Source organism: Schistocerca cancellata, chromosome 1 (genome assembly GCF_023864275.1).
Source record: "Schistocerca cancellata isolate TAMUIC-IGC-003103 chromosome 1, iqSchCanc2.1, whole genome shotgun sequence".
NCBI lineage: Eukaryota > Metazoa > Arthropoda > Insecta > Orthoptera > Acrididae > Schistocerca > Schistocerca cancellata.
In genome coordinates, this window is record NC_064626.1 from 79774514 (window position 1) to 79795101 (window position 20588).

Consider the following 20588-nt stretch of genomic DNA (forward strand, 5'->3'; position numbering starts at 1 on the left):
GAAGGCAATTGGCCGAGCGGTTCTAGGCGCTTCAGTGTGGAACCGCGCGACCGCTACGGTCGCAGGTTCGAATCCACCCTCGGGCATGGATGTGTGTGATGTCCTTAGGTTAGTTACTTTTAAGTATGAGGCGTGTTTTTTTAAGTAAGTACCGTTTTCAAATTTAAAAAAAAGACCTGCTAAGATATCTCAATAATTTTATTTTTACATGGAAGCCTGTACCTTAATCTACGCATTGACGGCATTACAATCTGATTCTTCCTTGTTTATGTTGTGTACTGAGTGTTTAAGATGCCTCCGATAATCGTGAGTCCCGCCGACTGTGAAGTACGGGCTGTTATAAGATTTCTTAGTGCTAAAGGCCTAAAAGGGATCGATATTCATCGTGAGATCTGTGCAGTTTACAGAGAAAACATTATGAGTTATGGAATGGTAAGAAAGTGGGTGAGAGCATTTAAAGATGGCCGCACAAATGTGCATGATGAACAACGGACTGGGCGTCCTTCGGTCGTTAATGAAAGTTTGGTGCAGGAAGTGGACAATAAGGTGAGAGAAAACAGACGCTTTACGATTCCCTCCTTGCGGGATGTCTTTCCTAATGTTTCTCGTAGTGTTTTGTATGACAATGTGACCGAGCACTTGAATTACCGAAAATTGTGCGCACGTTGGGTACCGAAAATGTTGACGGATGTGCACAAAACCGAACGTTTATAGAGAGAGTGCATTGACTTTCCTTGGGCGGTATCACAACGACGGTGATGATTTCTTAAGCCAAATTGCTACGGGCGGTGAAACATGGGTGGGCTACGTCACACCAGAACCAAGGAACAGCCCATGGAAGTTGAGCAAGGGAATTGTTTTGCTGCAACACAATGCCCATCCGCATGTGGCGAATCAGACCAAAGATCTCATCACATCTTTTCGATGGGAAACTCTGGATCATCCTCCATACAGCCCCGATCTTGCGCCCAGTGACTACCATCTGTTTCTGCACATGAAGAAACACCTGGGCGGTCAGCGTTTTCAAGACGATGACGAAGTCAAAACAGTGGTGATGCAGTGGTTAACAAATCAGGCGGCAGACTTCTATGAGGAGGGTATTCAAAAACTGGTACAACGTTATGACAAGTGCATCAATATTGACGGAAATTATATAGAAAAGTAGATTAAGGTACATGCTTTCATGTAAAAATAAAATTATTGAGATATCTTAGCACGTCTTTTTTAATTTCAAAACGGTACTTACTTAAAAAACACGCCTCGTAGTTCTAAATTCTAGGGGACTGAAGACCTTAGCTGTTAAGTCCCATAGTGCTTAGAGCTATTTGAACCTATTTGAAGGTATTAACTTACAGTCAGTCGTCTGGTAATCTCTCAATTCCTCCCATATCCGAAACCGACAAAAACATTTCAGTATTGGAACTGTCGTCTGGTAAATAACGAGTCGACCAACAACAGAATCCACGAAGCCAACCAAGAGAGACGTTTTCTCCTCATCTTTTACGACACACCATTCTGTACGCCGCCAGTGTTCGACAGTGACGCGTGCCAAAGCTTTGTGCATTAACTCCAGTACGTCTGGCAGCTTAAATGTCTTGTTACTTCTCGCGACGAATCCTTAACTTGGTTCCAGATAAGTTCCGTTGGGTTCATATTGCCATGATATTGTGGCAACCGTAAAAATGCTGCTTTTGAATGGTGTGCTCAGTGCAGTCAAAATAATTGTTTTCCATGTTTCTATTACGCTTATCAGTCCAGCTCGTGAGAGGCTACATCTGTCCTAAAAAAAAACGCTGGCCACAGTCCAAATAAACAGTACTTAATTTTCATTTATGTCCTAAAAATTTAATTTGTAATATTTTCTTAATGGGAACAACCTTTATTGACAATCTTCTACTGAATATCGATAATTGAGATTTTTGCAATGAAAACCTGAATTTTGGGTGAAATATATAATTAGAAATAGGAAGACGTGCATTTTAAATTAAAATAATCATTAGATATGTGTTAATTATCATATATTTGATGAATTTTACATTTAAAACATGTAGATATTCCAAATTTAACGAGAGAGAGAGAGAGAGAGAGAGAGAGAGAGAGAGAGAGAGAGAGAGAGAGCAGTCAAATGGTTCAAATGGCTCTGAGCACTATGGGACTTAACAGCTGTGGTCATCAGTCCCCTAGAACTTAGAACTACTTAAACCTAACTAACCTAAGGACATCACAGACATCCATGCCCGAGGCAGGATTCGAACCTGCGACCGTAGCAGTCGCGCGGTTCCGGACTGCGCGCCTAGAACCGCGAGACCACCGCAGAGAACAGCCAACCCGATATTTGAGCCCTCGATAAAAGGATGGAGTCTGGATTATTATTCTATAACGCTGTCGTTTCAGCTGTGCATTCCTTGGTCCAGGGTGTGTTTCACTGCGGAGCAGGAAGCAGGGTCAGACATTTACACACTACGTATTAACAGCGCGACTGCCAGAGCACAACAGTACAGAGACTGCGACTGTACACGATTTTTGAAATGAAAACTACATCGCTGAAATACGAGTAAGAAAAACTTTGATGGCTGCCATATATTAGTTTCATTTACTTTAACACAGTAATAAGTACGTAAGTAGGACCTATTTCCAAGAGCGTAACGACACCGGTTTACTAGTGTAACAGCTGCTGACCAATCGTCGCGTTTGTGTTCGACTACACTCCTGGAAATTGAAATAAGAACACCGTGAATTCATTGTCCCAGGAAGGGGAAACTTTATTGACACATTCCTGGGGTCAGATACATCACATGATCACACTGACAGAACCACAGGCACATAGACACAGGCAACAGAGCATGCACAATGTCGGCACTAGTACAGTGTATATCCACCTTTCGCAGCAATGCAGGCTGCTATTCTCCCATGGAGACGATCGTAGAGATGCTGGATGTAGTCCTGTGGAACGGCTTGCCATGCCATTTCCACCTGGCGCCTCAGTTGGTCCAGCGTTCGTGCTGGACGTGCAGCCCGCATGAGACGACGCTTCATCCAGTCCCAAACATGCTCAATGGGGGACAGATCCGGAGATCTTGCTGGCCAGGGTAGTTGACTTACACCTTCTAGAGCACGTTGGGTGGCACGGGATACATGCGGACGTGCATTGTCCTGTTGGAACAGCAAGTTCCCTTGCCGGTCTAGGAATGGTAGAACGATGGGTTCGATGACGGTTTGGATGTACCGTGCACTATTCAGTGTCCCCTCGACGATCACCAGTGGTGTACGGCCAGTGTAGGAGATCGCTCCCCACACCATGATGCCGGGTGTTGGCCCTGTGTGCCTCGGTCGTATGCAGTCCTGATTGTGGCGCTCACCTGCACGGCGCCAAACACGCATACGACCATCATTGGCACCAAGGCAGAAGCGACTCTCATCGCTGAAGACGACACGTCTCAATTCGTCCCTCCATTCACGCATGTCGCGACACCACTGGAGGCGGGCTGCACGATGTTGGGGCGTGAGCGGAAGACGGCCTAACTGTGTGCGGGACCGTAGCCCAGCTTCATGGAGACGGTTGCGAATGGTCCTCGCCGATACCCCAGGAGCAACAGTGTCCCTAATTTGCTGGGAAGTGGCGGTGCGGTCCCCTACGGCACTGCGTAGGATCCTACGGTCTTGGCGTGCATCCGTGCGTCGCTGCGGTCCGGTCCCAGGTCGACGGGCACGTGCACCTTCCGCCGACCACTGGCGACAACATCGATGTACTGTGGAGACCTCACGCCCCACGTGTTGAGCAATTCGGCGGTACGTCCACCCGGCCTCCCGCATGCCCACTATACGCCCTCGCTCAAAGTCCGTCAACTGCACATACGGTTCACGTCCACGCTGTCGCGGCGTGCTACCAGTGTTAAAGACTGCGATGGAGCTCCGTATGCCACGGCAAACTGGCTGACACTGACGGCGGCGGTGCACAAATGCTGCGCAGCTAGCGCCACTCGACGGCCAACACCGCGGTTCCTGGTGTGTCCGCTGTGCCGTGCGTGTGATCATTGCTTGTACAGCCCTCTCGCAGTGTCCGGAGCAAGTATGGTGGGTCTGACACACCGGTGTCAATGTGTTCTTTTTTTCCATTTCCAGGAGTGTATATCAGGCTTATTCTTACGACGAACAAAGTATAGTTCGCCAGCTCTCAAGAATGTTAAATTAGATGGTTTCACGGAGTTGGATTTAGCCATGGCTGCAGTTATAGCGGTGCGGTGCGGCACGAGCAGAGCAACGCTGGCGTAACAATCCACTGCTGGTCAATGCGCTTGATTGTAGTCGCGCTGCGCGCTGAGCGAATCAAACATTATCTCTGAGCACGGAGGCCAGAGGGTTCGGGTAACTCCGGGTGCACTCGGGCAATGCCGGCAACATTCGGCGGTTGCTGCGGGTAGCCGATTCATTGTCAGTACTTTTGCTGCCGCTTATTTTCCTTTCGTTGTAGAAGTCCGCGCGGGATACGGTGACCGATGCCCAGTGATCTACTAGTTTTCGTCGGAATCGGTGAACGATTTCATTCGTTTGTTTGGAAAAGGAGGTCGACATAGTTTGCCCACTTTCGACCGGTCGGCGTCGCGCTGCAATGACAGAATCGATTCGCACGCTCTGCAATCTTTCTCCAATTATTTTCATAAACTGTTCGGCACAAAGTTCATTTTCGCCTTACTTACAGCTTTATATGTCAGCTTCATGATGACGTGCCCATCATTTCGTTAATGGTCATAGTTATTTTGATATTTGTGTATAAGACGCTGCGCAAAAAACGAAAAAAATTGCAATGAAAAACAGGCGTCGCTACGATTTTGCGTTTGGTGCATATTACTAAAAATCATAAAACAAGAGTGTCTTTATGGAGCTGAAACACAATTTTTTAACAGAAAGGGCAACAAACATCGGACAATCGAGAAAAGAGAACGAAAACTATTCAGAAAAATTTTAGATCCAAATTATACTGAAGAGGGAACACGCAAACTAATGAAAATAAAGAAAAATATACCAACATTTATTCAGATATAAAAAAGTACAGGCAAGAATTTTATGGAAATATTAGCTAGACAGGTTGTGAAATTCTATGAAAGCCACAGTAAACCTACACTTGATACAATAAAATGAATCCATGCAGTATAAGAAGACGTGATGGAATCAGGAATAAAACAACACGGTTTACCACACAGAAAAACTTGTGGATAGAAAATTCATAATTTGATAGATGGGCTGGTAGGAATACCAGTGTTGCCACTCAATAACTGTACTTCTACGGATCTTCCTCCGTCTACTGCCACCAGCAACAACAACGGCAGTGATAAGCCTGAAGATAATCTGGGAAAAGGGCCGAAATCGCTTGCTAACAAATAAAAAATCTGCAAATGCGATCGCGACTGTTGTTGCTGATTTTTAGCATAGTCCTTCAGTCTAGTATTGGGTCACGTCCAGGGCTTCTTTCTTCTCAAGCCACGGATCGTCGAGGTTGCGTCTGTACGGACTGTTTAAACAGGCCAGGAGGTGTTCCATGTGTTGCACAGCATCACAATCGTATTTGTCGTCATCCACGCCATCATTACCGCATCGCATCATTTTTGTTTTCTCTGGGGCCAGCCCTCTTCTTATGCAGTTCAGGATCCTCCATGTTTACCAATTCGTTGTGGAGCCGCCAGTGTGCTGGTGGGTAGCCAGGTGGTGGTCCTTCAGTTGCCGTGTTTAAGAACCTTTTACGGGATCCCAGTTGTCCAGGCTTGCACTCACAAGGGAACCTCCCCATCGCACCCCCCTCAGATTTAGTTATAAGTTGGTACAGTGGATAGGCCTTGAAAAGCTGAACACAGATCAATCGAGAAAACAGGAAGAAGCTGTGTGGAACTATGAAAAAATAAGCAAAACATACAAACCGAGTAGTCCGTGTGCAACATAAGGAACATCGAGGTGATCATGAACGTAAGAGCGCCGTGGTCCCGTGGTTAGCGTTTGCAGCTATGGAACGAGAGGTCCTTGGTTCAAGTCTTCGCTTGGGTAACAAGTTTTATTTTTGAGTTTCAGACAATTGTCAAAATTCAGGCACTCACACATAATCAACTTCGCTCTCCAAAATTCCAGGACATGTTCAGATTTGCTTGGACATACGCAGGATTTGACGGTCTACACACGGAAAAATTTGAAAAAGTTAAAAACTTATGTTTTGACAGAGCACTGTGCGACTGTGAAAGTGTTGCATTCATTTGTTGCAGTTTATGTGACAAATTCTTACGTTTTCATCACTTTTTGGGAGTGATTATCACATCCACAAGAAAACCTAAATCGGGCAAGGTAGAAGAATCTTTTTACCCATTCTCCAAGGGTACAAGTTAGGTGGGTCGACAACATATTCGTGTCATGTGACGCATATGCCGTCACCAGTGTCGTATAGAACATATCAGACGTGTTTTCCTGTGGAGGAATCGGTTGACCTTTGACCTTGCGATCAAATGTTTTCGGTTCCCATTGGAGAGGCACGTCCTTTCGGCTACTAATCGCACGGTTTTGCGGTGCGGTCGCAAAACACAGACATTAAACTTATTACAGTGAACAGAGACGTCAATGAACGAACGGACAGATTGTAACTTTGCAAAAATAAAGAAAGTAAAATTTTGTCTTGAGGGAAGACTTCAACCCAGGACCTCTCGATCCGCAGTTGCTCACGCTAACCACGGCACCACGGCGCTGCTCAGTACGGATGTTCCTAGATTGTTGTCTATGTTGCCCATGGACTGCTCACTTTGTATATTTTGCTTATTTCTTTCATAGTTCTACACAACTTCTTCTTGTTTCCTCGATTGATCTGTGTTCAGTTTTTCAAGGCCTATCAACTGTGCCAACTTATAACTAAATCTGAGGGGGGTGCGATAAGGAGGTTCCCTTGTCAGTGCCAAAGAGAGGATTCGATCATCGATGGTTTGTCTGGGCCTCTCTATGAATTCGCGAGATGTTCTTCGCGAGCTGGGACTCGCAAGACCAGCAGCTCTGCCAAGCTTTGGTAGGGGCGTGGGTTTCATACATCCTGTTGTTATTTGACACGTTTCATTAAGGCTTGTGTGGACTTTCTACGCTTGGGTTGATCTGGTCCATACCAGGCAGACATATTCAACTGCAGAGTGCTTCCGGGGTGATTCACAAGCTAGCAGGTTTTTCTCCCCATTTGCTTCTTACAAGTTTGCCGCAAAACATTATTTCTGGCGGCTAGCTTCTGCCGAATGTTTTCACAGTGGTGTCTGTATGTCAGAGATCTGTTCAAAGGGACACCCAGGGAAGTTGGTTTCTCTGTCTTCGAATTCAGAGACGGCAAATGGAAGAGTAGTTGAAGGGAATGGCTACGAGTAGTATATTCAAAAGAGGCTGTAAGATGAACATCGAGAGAAGTAAAACAACGCTAGTAGATTGAAATCGAATTAAATTAATCAATGCTAAGGGCATTAGATTAGGAAAGAGGACACTAAAAGCATCAGATGAGTTGTTATTTGGCCAGATAAATAACTGACGATTTCCGTAGCACAAAAAACGTAAAAAAAAACAGTACGGCAATCGCAAGAAAAGCATTTCCGAAAACGAGGAATTTTGAAGTGTTAGAAAGTCTTCCCTGAACGTATTTGTCTAGTGTGTCACTTCATATGCAAATGAAACGGGGACGATAAGCAGTTCAGACGAGGAGAGAATAGAAGCTATTAAATGTGGTGCTACAGGAGAATGCTGAAAATGAGTATATCGAATAACTTAATGTGGAGGTGCCGAGTCGCATCGGGGAAAAAATATATTTATGGCACGGCTTGACTAAGAGAAGGCTTTAGTTGATAGTATACATCGTGAGCCATGAAGCAATCTTCAGAATTTGGTAATGGTGGGAAATTTGGGGAGTAAAACCGGAAATGGAGACCAAAGCTTGAATACAGTAAGCAGATCCATATGGGTGTATGCTCCCAGTTCATATGCTGCGATGAACTAGCATGTACACGATAGACTATCCCGCACAGCTGCATAAAACCAGTCTTTTGACTGAAGATCACAACAGCATAAACAACAATAACGTTCCCTGGTATCGTTTAGTTAGGCCTAGCAGCAAGATCCAGGGCTGTGAGCAGAAAAATTTTGTTAAACAGTTAAATCTTTTATATACGTAGTTCGATACACAAGACACGGAAGAAAAGCTAACTGACATAGGGAACATAAAAGTAAGTGCTTAATCTACATATTTTACTACTAAATAATGCGAGTATTAAGTTAACCCAAAGTGCTGTGATGAAACAATGGATCTCGAAACGAAATATTTATACTCAAATAATTATTTCCTTTGTAAACAACTCAAAATACTTAAATCAATTAGGTGAAAAATACCGGGTGGTTATAATTAAAAGGCAGCTACTGATGGTCCAGTGTGGGGTGTATTTATCGTGTGGTAGGCATACTTGGTAGATATGGTAACGTGTTTAATGCACAAACAATTTACTTTCGAAATACATTAGTTCAAATTTTGGCCACCACTTGCAAACCTAGCGCTGTACACCATTTCGTTGACTTCTCCGGTGCTCAGATTGAACAAATCCGGTAAGTAGCGATTAATAACAAAATTAACATTATCCCTTTCTCATTTGTTTGAACTTTCCTGCCCACGTCCCGTTCCTAATCCACTACACATGGAAACATTTCTATATGTCCTTCTTGCATTCACAGCGCCATATTCATTCCTAGCGGTCAATATTTGAACTAACTTTTTTCCAGCGTAAATTTGATACGAATTAACGCGTTAGAATATCCAGCAAGTTTGGCTGTCATACGACAGTTACAGTCCACACTAGACCTCTGTGAGTAGGTGCATTTTATAATATTTACTCTTATTTGCAAGCAGCAGACGAAAAAGAATGACTGCGAATATTGGCAGTGTACTACTTTTCTTGCGGGGGTAGAAGAGGGTAGAAGAGTTTGCCCTCTTTCCTCGTCGTAGGCTTGTGGCGTGTGACGTGCATACTTTATCTGTTTCGTCATCAAATTTCACAATAGTGTACACCCTGCTTCAGAGTGAAAAATTCATTCAAGAAAAGCATTACCGTACAATATAGTATGTGATTCGTATCATACACCCACTAAGTTATAAATACGCGAGTCACCAATTCATCTGCTGCAGTATTAGCACTCTTCAACGCAGGTTCGTTGGCTCTCTTAAACTGGCAGTATATTTTCATACAATCCATAATGTATCGGTTGTGGGAATACTTACTGCCCACAACGTTAGATGTAACATTTTCGTTCATGGTTGCTATTCTAAGCTAGACCCGTTTAGAGAAATGAGTCTTCTTTTTAGGTGTTAATGTAGGGATGCAACGGTGTAAGCACTTGAAATGAGAGGTATCTGTCGAAGGGCATCGTGATTATCGCAATAGACAGTAGTTCAAAGTGACTGATAACGTGTTTGTTTCCAGTAAGATCTAATCTTGTTGTACTACTTATGAACGTCCTTATCTGCAAAAAACTGTATTATCACTAAACCGGAGCGGTTGCATATTGCCTTGGCCTTGGTAAAGCAGTTCAAGGTCATGTTACTGCTGAATGAGCAAGTGTTCACTGGAACATAGAGTATCGTCAGAAGTTCCCCAGGGAAGTGTGACAGGACTGCTCTTAATTTCTGTACGCAGGGTGGTTATAATTAAACTTTCACTACTTGAGAGGGCGCCTACCTGTATGACAAAAAGAGTGATTGTAGGACGGTGAAACTTGGCGGAAACATTTGTAAGGGCGAGTGAAAGAGGAATAACGAATAAACCACTAAAAGAAACACATTTTAATTTCCACGTAAGAGGATAACATGTTAACTGCGTACCATGTTTCCTTACCAGGTTTAAAATGTTGCTCAGTGTGATGACCGTCTGCATCCACGACAACCTGGAACCCCACTAGAGATTGCCCTACTGCTGACCAAAACAATGGCGTCCTGACACAGTTCGTGCACTGCTTGAAGATCGCATATTGCATCCAGCATTCTCAGCTATAGCAACAGGAACGTCTTCAACAGTTTGTGACATAATCTGCCGTCGGCCTCTCCCACGAACAATTCCCAAATCACCAGTTAATTTGGCCACGCGGTCTAGGGCGCCTTGCCACAGTTCGCCCAGGTCCCACCATCGGAGGTTCGAGTCCTCCCTCGGGCATGGCCGTGTGTGTGTGTTGTCAGCGTAGGTTAGTTTAAGTTAGATTCAGTAGTGTGTAAGTCTAGGGATCGATGACCTCAGCAGTTTGGTCCCACAGGAAATTACCACAAATTTCCAAAACATTTACCACCAGTTAATTTGAACTTCTGAATCACGTTCTTCAACACCAGTTTGGAAAGAGGATCTCTTCGTATTCGTTTAATGCGTCGATACTCGCGGAGAGCGGCAGCACTATTGCTGTTGTTTGGATAAAACTGCTGTACGAGTAAAGCCCTGGTCACCTCGTCCAGACCCATGTCGAATGTCTCCAACTGCAATGCACACCGATGCTTGTGTTTCAACCCTACGGCAAATCCTGCAGCACAAGTCAGCACGGCATACCTAAAAAGTTGTGTATCCGTACGATAAATAACTTGCCGTCTACATTGGCTCAAGTAGAGAAAGTTTACTTGTAACTGTCCTACACATAAAACGTCTGACGGACGGGGTGAGCAGCAATTTACGGCTGTTTGCTAATGACGCTGTGGGGTACGGGAAAGTGTCGTCGCTCAGTGACTGTAGGAGGATACAGGATGACTCAGACAAAATTTCCAGTTGGTGTGATGAATGGCAGCTTGCTCTGAATGTAGAAGAATTTAAGTTAATGTGAATAAGTAGTGAAATCAATCTTGTGACGTTCGCATACAGTAGCAGTAACGTGCTGCCTGACACAGCCACGTCGATTAAGTATATAGGCATAACATTGCAAAGCGATATCAAATGGAACGAGCACGTCAGGTTGGTAATAGGAAAGGCGAATGGTCGACTTCGTTTTATTGGGGAATTTTTGGAAAGTGTAGCTCGTCTATAAAGGAGACGGCGTGTAGAACACTCATGCGACCCACTTTTGAGTACAGGTAGAGTGTTAGGGATCGTCAACAGGTAGGATTAAAGGGAGACATCGAAGTAGTTTAGAAGTGGGCTCCTATATTTGTTGCTTGTTCGTCCGATGGCACGCAGGTATTACGGAGGTGTTTCGTGGACTCAAATGGAAATCCCTGGAGGAAAGACAACGTTCTTTTCGCGACACACTATTCAAGAAATTTAGAGAACCGGCATTTGACGCCAACTGCGAAACGATTCCACTGCAGCCAAGGTACATTTCGCGTAAGGGAGACATTAAGGCTCGTACGAATTTTTCTGGAATTGTAATCATTTGTTTATCTGTAGATGTATATCTATCGGTTTCCGTCCCATTCGGATAATTCCTTCGTGTGCTTCTTTCTGTCTTAGGGGCTATTCATTCCCTCGTGAAGTTCGTTGTAAACAACGTACTACAGTTAAAAAGTAACAATAATGTACATATGTACAACACGAAAAGAAAAAAAAATGGCATTCGTTGTTCCACATTAAGGTATTCTTTACAACAAAAAGGGGTACGCACTGCTACTGCTATCTAGCTTTTTTATCACTTACTCAATGGTATAAAATGTCTGAGAGACAGCAAAATGACATCTGAGGAAAAAATTGAAGAAGTTTTTTCGCTTCCAGCTCATTCTTTTCCGTTGAAAAATTTCTGTATATGTAATACGTAAAAGGTGCTGGGTAGGAAATACTGTTTAAATCTGCATTAAAAATGTAATAAAAAATTCTTGTAAATGGGAAGCACGTAGCCATATTTGCATGTGAACATGAAATTTGAATGTAAAATTACTCTTTCCACATCATGAGATTAATCGTACAAATCACCACGGAACATGAAATTAGCTAAGTGGACTAATAAGATAAGGAATACGGAAGTTCTTTGCAGAATCGCCGAGGAAAGGGGCAACTGGAATACAGTGAATAAGCAGAATGGACAGGATGATAGGACATGTGTTAAGACGATTAATTTCCATAGCGCTAGCGGGAACTGTGTGGGGTAAAAACTTTGGGGGAAGACAGAAACTGCTATGCATCATACAAACAGTTGAAGACGTAGGTTGCAGGTGCTACTCTGAGATGAAGAGCTTGGCATCAGAGAGGAATTCGTGGCGTGCCACATCAAGCCAATCGGAAGATGGAACAAAAACTAACAAAAAACTTACACACTGAACTAGGATATTCAGAAATTCTATTAAATCATTATAGCTCTTTAATTTGAATGTGTGGATATATGTGTATGTTCCCAGTGTTGGGAGAGCAAGGCAGTTACTGGCGTGATTACCAGCTTTGCCTACTGTAGTACTGGGGTATCAGCTGGATATACAGCACCTTTAATTAAGTACTGCTGCCTGACGCCAAAGTGATTTCTTGTCCGTTTTTTGCGGGTGAGTACATTTCTGAGACCAGTTCTGATGCGGCGAGCTGTGCATCTGGAGCAACTGAAGGCCCATTGACTTCATACGTGGGAACGTTTTGTGGTACCCCTTGAGCAAGTTGGTGAACATTCCCCGTCTTTTTAAGTGCTCGACATCAGTGTTTCAGCCCCGTTAGTCTCCGAACTTTAGAAGAAGCATACCAATGTGCTCATGTTCGTAATCTGACCATCATGTGGCACACTAATTTAATTGGCTTTCTTTATGAGTGAACCTGATGCCATTCTTTGAAAGTTGCAAGATCACCGATTTTTCACATGTTTTTTATAAGCACATTTGCTTACTTTCCACAGTTTAACATGTTCATATTATGTACACGATAATCTAGGTAATAAACTGGTTTTTGTGAGTCACATAATGATTCTTGGTTTATTTCTAACTTTGTAGGATTTTACTGTTCCCAAGTGCTGAATTACGAGTATGAAATAATGACGCCGGTGGGAGATGTATTCGGCTGTCTCATCTGACAGATATTCACGGCTATAATTAATTTTTCTGCAGTAGGCAGACTTTCATTAGGGACAGACCGTCATATTAAACAGCCACTGGCTCAAAATTTCAATCTTTTGGGCCAGAAAATCTATAACACCCCCGAGTAACTTTACAATACATAACAAGGGGTTGAAATACTTTCTTATAGAGAACAGTACAAAATACCACTGACGGTTTTCAGGATACATGTGCAACGATCCACAACAGAGGTCACACTATTCAGAATGACGATGATATTAAGTGGATATGATTATAACGACAATGGGAACGTGATGGAAAATATTGTCTTCGAGATGATGTGTTAGGATACAATGAAAATTTCGTAAGAGAAACTATTGACAGCAGAAGGAAACAAAACAGAAATTTGGACACTACATTTAATCAGTTAAGGTAATTGATGACAGTACTTAACAACAGAGAATATTGTTTAATCATTTCGTGTTTTCGTTAAATGTTCGTATATTTCAAGAGATGAATCAGGAACACTGAAAATAATGAGATTCTAGATGTAATGCCAGATGTGGTATGCGGGTAGGAAGACAGTCGAACCATGAAAAAATGGAAGACTCAGCGCTGAGAGATGATTAAAGTTGGAGGAAAATCTACATAAAATTTTAAAAAATATTTACAGAATGTTTTCGAAAGATGTCAATGTCTCCAAACTGGAACAACGTTGTAATTATTCTTCTTCACGAGAAACATGACATAAAAAGCTACAGTTCTACTAGTTTCTATCCATATCGTACCCGACATTAACTAAAAATATTGCCCACTGTGCCGAAATAAACATTATATTTTAATCACCGGGCGAGGAGGCGCAATGGTTAACACATTCGACTCCCATTCGGGAGGATGACGGTTCAAATTCGTGTCCGATCATCCCGATTTATGATTTCTGTGATTTCCCTAAATCGCTTCAGGGAAATGGGATGGTTCCTTTGAAGGGCACGGCCGATTCCCCGCCCCACCATCAACAAACATAACGTGAGTTTGGGCTTCGTCTCTCATGACCCGATATCGACGGACGTTAAATCCTAACTTTACATTCTTCTTCCTTCTTAGATTTTAACCGGGTAAAGGAACAAGATACCACTGTAAGTGAATATAGCAGAATGGCCCATTTGCAAGTCGAAACGAAATTATACAACTTTTTTTTGAGATTTACGGCTCCTGAGAAGTTTTCAGCTCGAGGTCGATAAATCTGTATTAACAGATCTCGAGAAACATGGTATGATCCAATCTATGTTAATATAATGAAGAATATGTAAGCCAATGCTACGGTATTATAAGCTCTCGAAGATCGACGAACGGGTGATGAAGCAAATATGTTATTTGGTGGAAAGCTTCCGATTTTTGTCGATTTCCGCCGATTGATGAGAGGAGCGAGAAGCGAAGTTGGAGAAAGCAAACAAAAAAGAGGCACAGAAGATGATTATGTAATTTACTTGCCCTTCCAACCAGTTCTTACGCTGCTCCCAAGCTTCTTTCTTTTCTCAAAAGAAAATAATTCCCGATTATTTGATTTTGAGAAAGGCTTGAATGGTTGGAAGCACTTCAACCCCTTCATTCACGTTCGCGAAACATCGGAAACTCCCTGAAACTCGTATGTCAAATGGAAAGAATTAGAAGATCAAATGAAAACTGGTTCTTATGCTGATGCTGTCTTCTAAAAGGGCATACTAATTGAAATACGGAAGTGTTGTTGTGTCCTATAGTGATACAAATTCTCCACTGCGCCAGGAACACTTTACATTGAAGCTCAAGTGACAATTCCACCAGCGGCGTATGTTGAGTTGTTTGGAGCTTATTAGTTACTGCAATCCTTAACTGTTTCAGAACATAGGGAATGTTAGGCAGGGAAAACATGTTACGAGCTATTTTTCTGCTAAAATTCAGAACGAGGTTGAAGGAAGTAAAGTTCGATCTATTAGAAAAGCTAAAATGTGCTACGGACTTTATTATGTTTCACTGTATTGCGGTCACAGCACATTTATAGCAGATGAGTCACATCATTAGTCATGTCTAAATTAAGAATGGGGATAATTCAAAACGAAAAAGTTTTGTTGGTTTCTTCATAAGTCATCAGGAAAGCAGAAGGGGTTTATCAGAAGTTGAGCAGTAATGGTTCGGAAATTCAAAACTGTCGTGGCCAAGAAGTCGATAATAGTCCGAACAGGGCAGGAAAATATGAAGGCGTTCAAGCATTTAAATGCGAAAACACGATCAGGCTAAATTTGTATCTTGTGCTGAACACAATCTAAAACATGCGGAAATTTCAGTTATAATCATGTTTTAACAATTTTAGGAAAGTGTAGCAGTTCTTCGATTGCTTCAGCAACTCTACTTTGATGTGGGAGACTGTACTAGACCGTCGTAAAAAAAGTCTCAAGAGACATTACTATAGGCACCAAGCTGTTTCAGCTCATCAGAAGAAGACATCCGTACTCAAAGTGTTACAGGATATGACCAGCGTTACAGGATATGACCAATAGATACAAATGGACCAATATAAGAGCAACACGAGTTATGAACTTTCTCAAAGAAATTGATTACGTAAGGTGACTTTTAAAGATGTAGTTTGATGTATTAACAAAACTGAACTGTACTAACAAATCGCTATAAGGACACAAATATCGAGTTTGCTACCTGCTGCGGTAAACATTATTAAACAGCAACGTGAGGAGGAGTACATAAATACACAACCAGCGCCAAAGACGATAGTGATTCCATATCCGCCCGAACAGTTTTACAATTACATGGTTGAGAGAAACTAAAAGAATGGTTGGAGAGTTGGCTGAATCGGAGGCAAACTCGATCTGTGCTGAGAAACTGTGTGAACTAGAGTGCTTCCAAGTTTTTGATAGAGTAAGAAGTGAAATGGAAAGAAAGATCTCACACATATCACACCATTTTATCTGATTTTGACACAGCGAAGCTGAAAGCTGCAAGACGGAAGAAATGTAGTATAGTGGGTCGATACAAGGGTACCAAACATGAGGGCAAAACTACAGAAAGAAGAGAGGAAGTAGGCGAAGATCAGGTAAGAGATATGCTACTGCAAGAAGAATTTCACAGAAAGACGTAAGAGGGAACAAGGCCCCTGCAGTAGACGACATATCTACAGAATTAGTGAGCTCCTTGGGTCACCCAGACATTGCAAAATCATTCCACTTCATGTGCAAGATATATGAAGCAGAGGAAATACCCTCAGGCTTCAGGAAGAATGTAATAATTGCAATTCCAAAGAAGACAGATGCTGACAGGTAAGAATACTTCCGAGCAATTAGTTTCGTAAGTCACGGTTGCAAACTATTGACACGAATTATTTGCAGAACATATACATCTACATCTACATCTACATCTATACTGCGCGAGCCACCTTACGGTGTGTGGCGGAGGGTACTTATTGTACCACTATCTGATCCCCCCTTCCCTGTTCCATTCACGAATTGTGCGTGGGAAGAACGACTGCTTGTAAGTCTCCGTATTTGCTCTAATTTCTCGGATCTTTTCGTTGTGATCATTACGCGAGATATATGTGGGCGGTAGTAATATGTTGCCCATCTCTTCCCGGAATGTGCTCTCTCGTAATTTCGATAATAAACCTCTCCGTATTGCGTAACGCCTTTCTTGAAGTGTCCGCCACTGGAGCTTGTTCAGCAACTCCGTAACGCTCTCGCGCTGACTAAATGTCCCCATGACGAATCGCGCTGCTTTTCGCTGGATCATGTCTATCTCTTCTATTAATCCAACCTGGTAAGGGTCCCATACTGATGAGCAATACTCAAGAATCGGACGAACAAGCGTTTTGTAAGCTACTTCTTTCGTCGATGAGTCACATTTTCTTAGAATTCTTCCTATGAATCTCAACCTGGCGCCTGCTTTTCCCACTATTTGTTTTATGTGATCATTCCACTTCAGATCGCTCCGGATAGTAACTCCTAAGTATTTTACGGTCGTTACCGCTTCCAATGATTTACCACCTATGGCATAATCGCACTGGAATGGATTTCTGCCCCTATGTATGCGCATTATATTACATTTATCTACGTTTAGGGAAAGCTGCCAGCTGTCGCACCATGCATTAATCCTCTGCAGGTCTTCCTGGAGTACGTACGAGTCTTCTGATGTTGCTACTTTCTTGTAGACAACCGTGTCATCTGCAAATAGCCTCACGGAGCTACCGATGTTGTCAACTAAGTCATTTATGTATATTGTAAACAATAAAGGTCCTATCACGCTTCCTTGCGGTACTCCCGAAATTACCTCTACATCTGCAGATTTTGAACCATTAAGAATGACATGTTGTGTTCTTTCTTCTAGGAAATCCTGAATCCAATCACAAACCTGGTCCGATATTCCGTAAGCTCGTATTTTTTTCACTAAACGTAAGTGCGGAACCGTATCAAATGCCTTCCTGAAGTCCAGGAATACGGCATCAATCTGCTCGCCAGTGTCTACGGCACTGTGAATTTCTTGGGCAAATAGGGCGAGCTGAGTTTCACATGATCTCTGTTTGCGGAATCCATGTTGGTTATGATGAAGGAGATTTGTATTATCTAAGAACGTCATAATACGAGAACACAAAACATGTTCCATTATTCTACAACAGATTGACGTAAGCGAAATAGGCCTATAATTATTCGCATCTGATTTATGACCCTTCTTGAAAATGGGAACGACCTGCGCTTTCTTCCAGTCGCTAGGTACTTTACGTTCTTCCAGCGATCTACGATAAATTGCTGATAGAAAGGGGGCAAGTTCTTTAGCATAATCACTGTAGAATCTTAAGGGTAAAGTTGGCAGAAGCCGACCTCCGGGAAAATTAGTTTCTGTTCTGGAGAAATGTAGGAACACGGAAGCAATATTGACCTGTAAAACAATAAACTGGTAGCCAAGTTCACAGGAATTCTTTTTATTCCATGATTACCGGTTTCGGCGAAATTAAAGTCGCCATTATAGATCGGTAGTAATACCTATCTTGCGCTTGTATGTAATGGTGACACTTAACAATTATAATGTCATTTCTCTTGGACGCCTATGTGCTACTTACGACAATTTTGTAAGGCCTGCGTGCTACAGGCAACTGTTAATATCACCATTGTTTGCCTTGATGTTGTAACCTGTATGTGTCCTAAGATCCGATGATGGCGACTTCAGTTTCGCCGAAACCGGTACTCATGGAGTAAAATGTTCAAATGTGTGTGAAATCTTATGAGTCTTAACTGCTAAGGTCATCAGTCCCTAAGCTTACACACTACATAACCTAAATTATCCGAAGGACAAACACAGACACCCATGCCCGAGGGAGGACTCGAACCTCCGCCGGGACCAGCCGCACAGTCCATGACTGCAGCGCCTTAAACCGCTCGGCTAATTCCGCGCGGCAATCATGGAATAAAAAGAATTCCTGCGATCTTGGCTACCAGTTTATTGTTTTACAAGCATCTAGGTCGCTCCCACTTGAGCACAATGTGCTCCCTACAATACTGACCTTATGGTTTACCGTAGAAGACAGGTTGAAGGAAGGCAAAAATACATTTGTAGCATTTGTAGATTTAAATAAAGCTTTTATCAATGTGGACTGGACTACCGGTACACTCTTGAAATTTGAAGGTAGCAGGGATAGATTACAGGGAGCGAAATGTTATTTACAACTTGTACAGAAACCAGACAGGTTCAAATGGCTCTGAGTACTTTGGGACTTAGCTTGTGAGGTCATCAGTCCCCTAGAACTACTTAAACCTAACTAACCTAAGGACATCACACACATCCATGCCCGAGGCAGGATTCGAACCTGCGACCGTAGCGGTCGCGCAGTTCCAGACTGTAGCGCCTAGAACCCCTCGGCCACCCCGGCCGGCAAACCAGACAGGAGTTCAAAGAACACTAAAGGGAGACCATAGTTGAGGAGGGAGTGAAATAGGGTTGTAGCCTACGGTAGATGTTATTCAATATTTACATTGAGGAAGCTTTGAAGAAAACCAAGGACAAATTTGGAATGGTAATTAAAGTTCAGGGAGAAGAAATAAAAACTTGCAGTACGTTTAAACGAGATTATAAAATGAACATTAATAAAAATAAAAAAAAGCGTCATGGAATGTAGTCGTGGTCGAGTTAAAACAGGCGATGCTGAAATGAGACGCTAAAGGCTTAGATGTGTTTTGCTATTTGGGCCAAAGTAGCGAAGATACAAAATGCATACTGGGAACAGCAAGAAAAGTATTTCTGAAAAATATAAATATAAATGTTATGAAATATTTTCTTAAGGTATTTATCTACAGTGCTGGCTTGTGTGGGAGTGAAATGTGCACGACAAGCAGTTCAAACAATAAGAGAAACTTTTGAAATGCGGTGCTACAGAATAATGATGAAGATTAGATGGATAAATCGAATAACAAATGAGGGGGTAATGAATCTAAATGGAAAAAAGAGGAATTTATGCCACAACTTGACTATGAGAAGGGCTCGGCTGAAAGAACACATTTTGAGTCCTCAAGGAATTGTCGTTTGGCAATTAGGTTAAAATTTTACATGGAGACCAAGGCTTGAATTGTGTAAGCAAGTACAAATAGTGTAATTGCGACATTTATCAAGAGATGAAGGGGCTTGCACAGGACAGACTAACGAGTTGCATCAAACCAGTCTTCGGACTGAAGATAGGAATGACAACAACAAGGACAAAACACATGTTATTACTTTACAAGAAGGAGAAAAAGGGGCAGTGGACTTAGTTTAGCACTTTACTCACCAGCGGAATAAGAGTTTTCCAGTAAGAAGGTGCAGGTGCGACAAGCGTGGGTGCGTGCTATCCTGGCCCGCTTCCCAATGCTAACTGGCTGCTGGCGAGATCAGCCTGCCCGTGGCTCTCGGCTTCTTATCATTCTCATGTCGGAGCGCGTTACGTGCTGCTCGATGTTTGGCCGCAACGCTGATTACAAGGCGACAACTTCACCTGATGCCCGCTCTCGGGGTACTCACGAGATTACACTGCCATGACATGCCGCAGCGGCGCCGTGACAGACTAAGCCGGCCGCGAGGTTCAGTTGTTGAAAACCGGAAAACAGGTAGATGCTGTATTTTACACATGCAGTGAGAGGGTAGACACCAGAGTGTGTTCACTGTTACGGATGGCTCACGCCGGACGTTACATCCATTGCGTAAAAACAATTTACAGTAGTCGTCGTCAAACTTTTTTGCTTAAGAGACAATATTCACATTGTAGGGGACTAGGGATACTAACTACAGCTTCCCAATATATTTATTCCCTAATGAAATTTGTCATTAAAAATATATCACTTTTTCAAACCAACAGCTCAATTCATGGAATCAATACTAGAAATAAGAATAATCTTCACAAGGATTTAAAGTCACTTAGTCTTGTACAAAAAGGTGTGCATTATTCAGGAACACACATTTTCAATAACTTGCCAGCAGCCATAAAAAGCTTAACAACCAATGAAATTCAGTTTAAGAGAAGCCTAAAGGATTTATTGGTGGCCAACTCCTTCTATTCCATTGATGAATTTCTTAGTAAAACCAACTGATTTGTATATAAGTACAACAT

General features: G+C 42.6%; 1 protein-coding gene across 1 annotated transcript in view; it reads right to left on the bottom strand.

The window, feature by feature from the left end:
* LOC126165666 (gamma-butyrobetaine dioxygenase-like) overlaps positions 1-19845 on the bottom strand; it is a 207110-nt gene extending 187265 nt beyond the window's left edge. Inside the window, exon 1 of the mRNA XM_049920339.1 lies at positions 19773-19845. The gene's annotated coding sequence lies outside the window, so the exon portion shown is untranslated. The remainder of the gene's footprint in view (positions 1-19772) is intronic.
* Between the last annotated feature and the right edge of the window lie 743 nt (positions 19846-20588).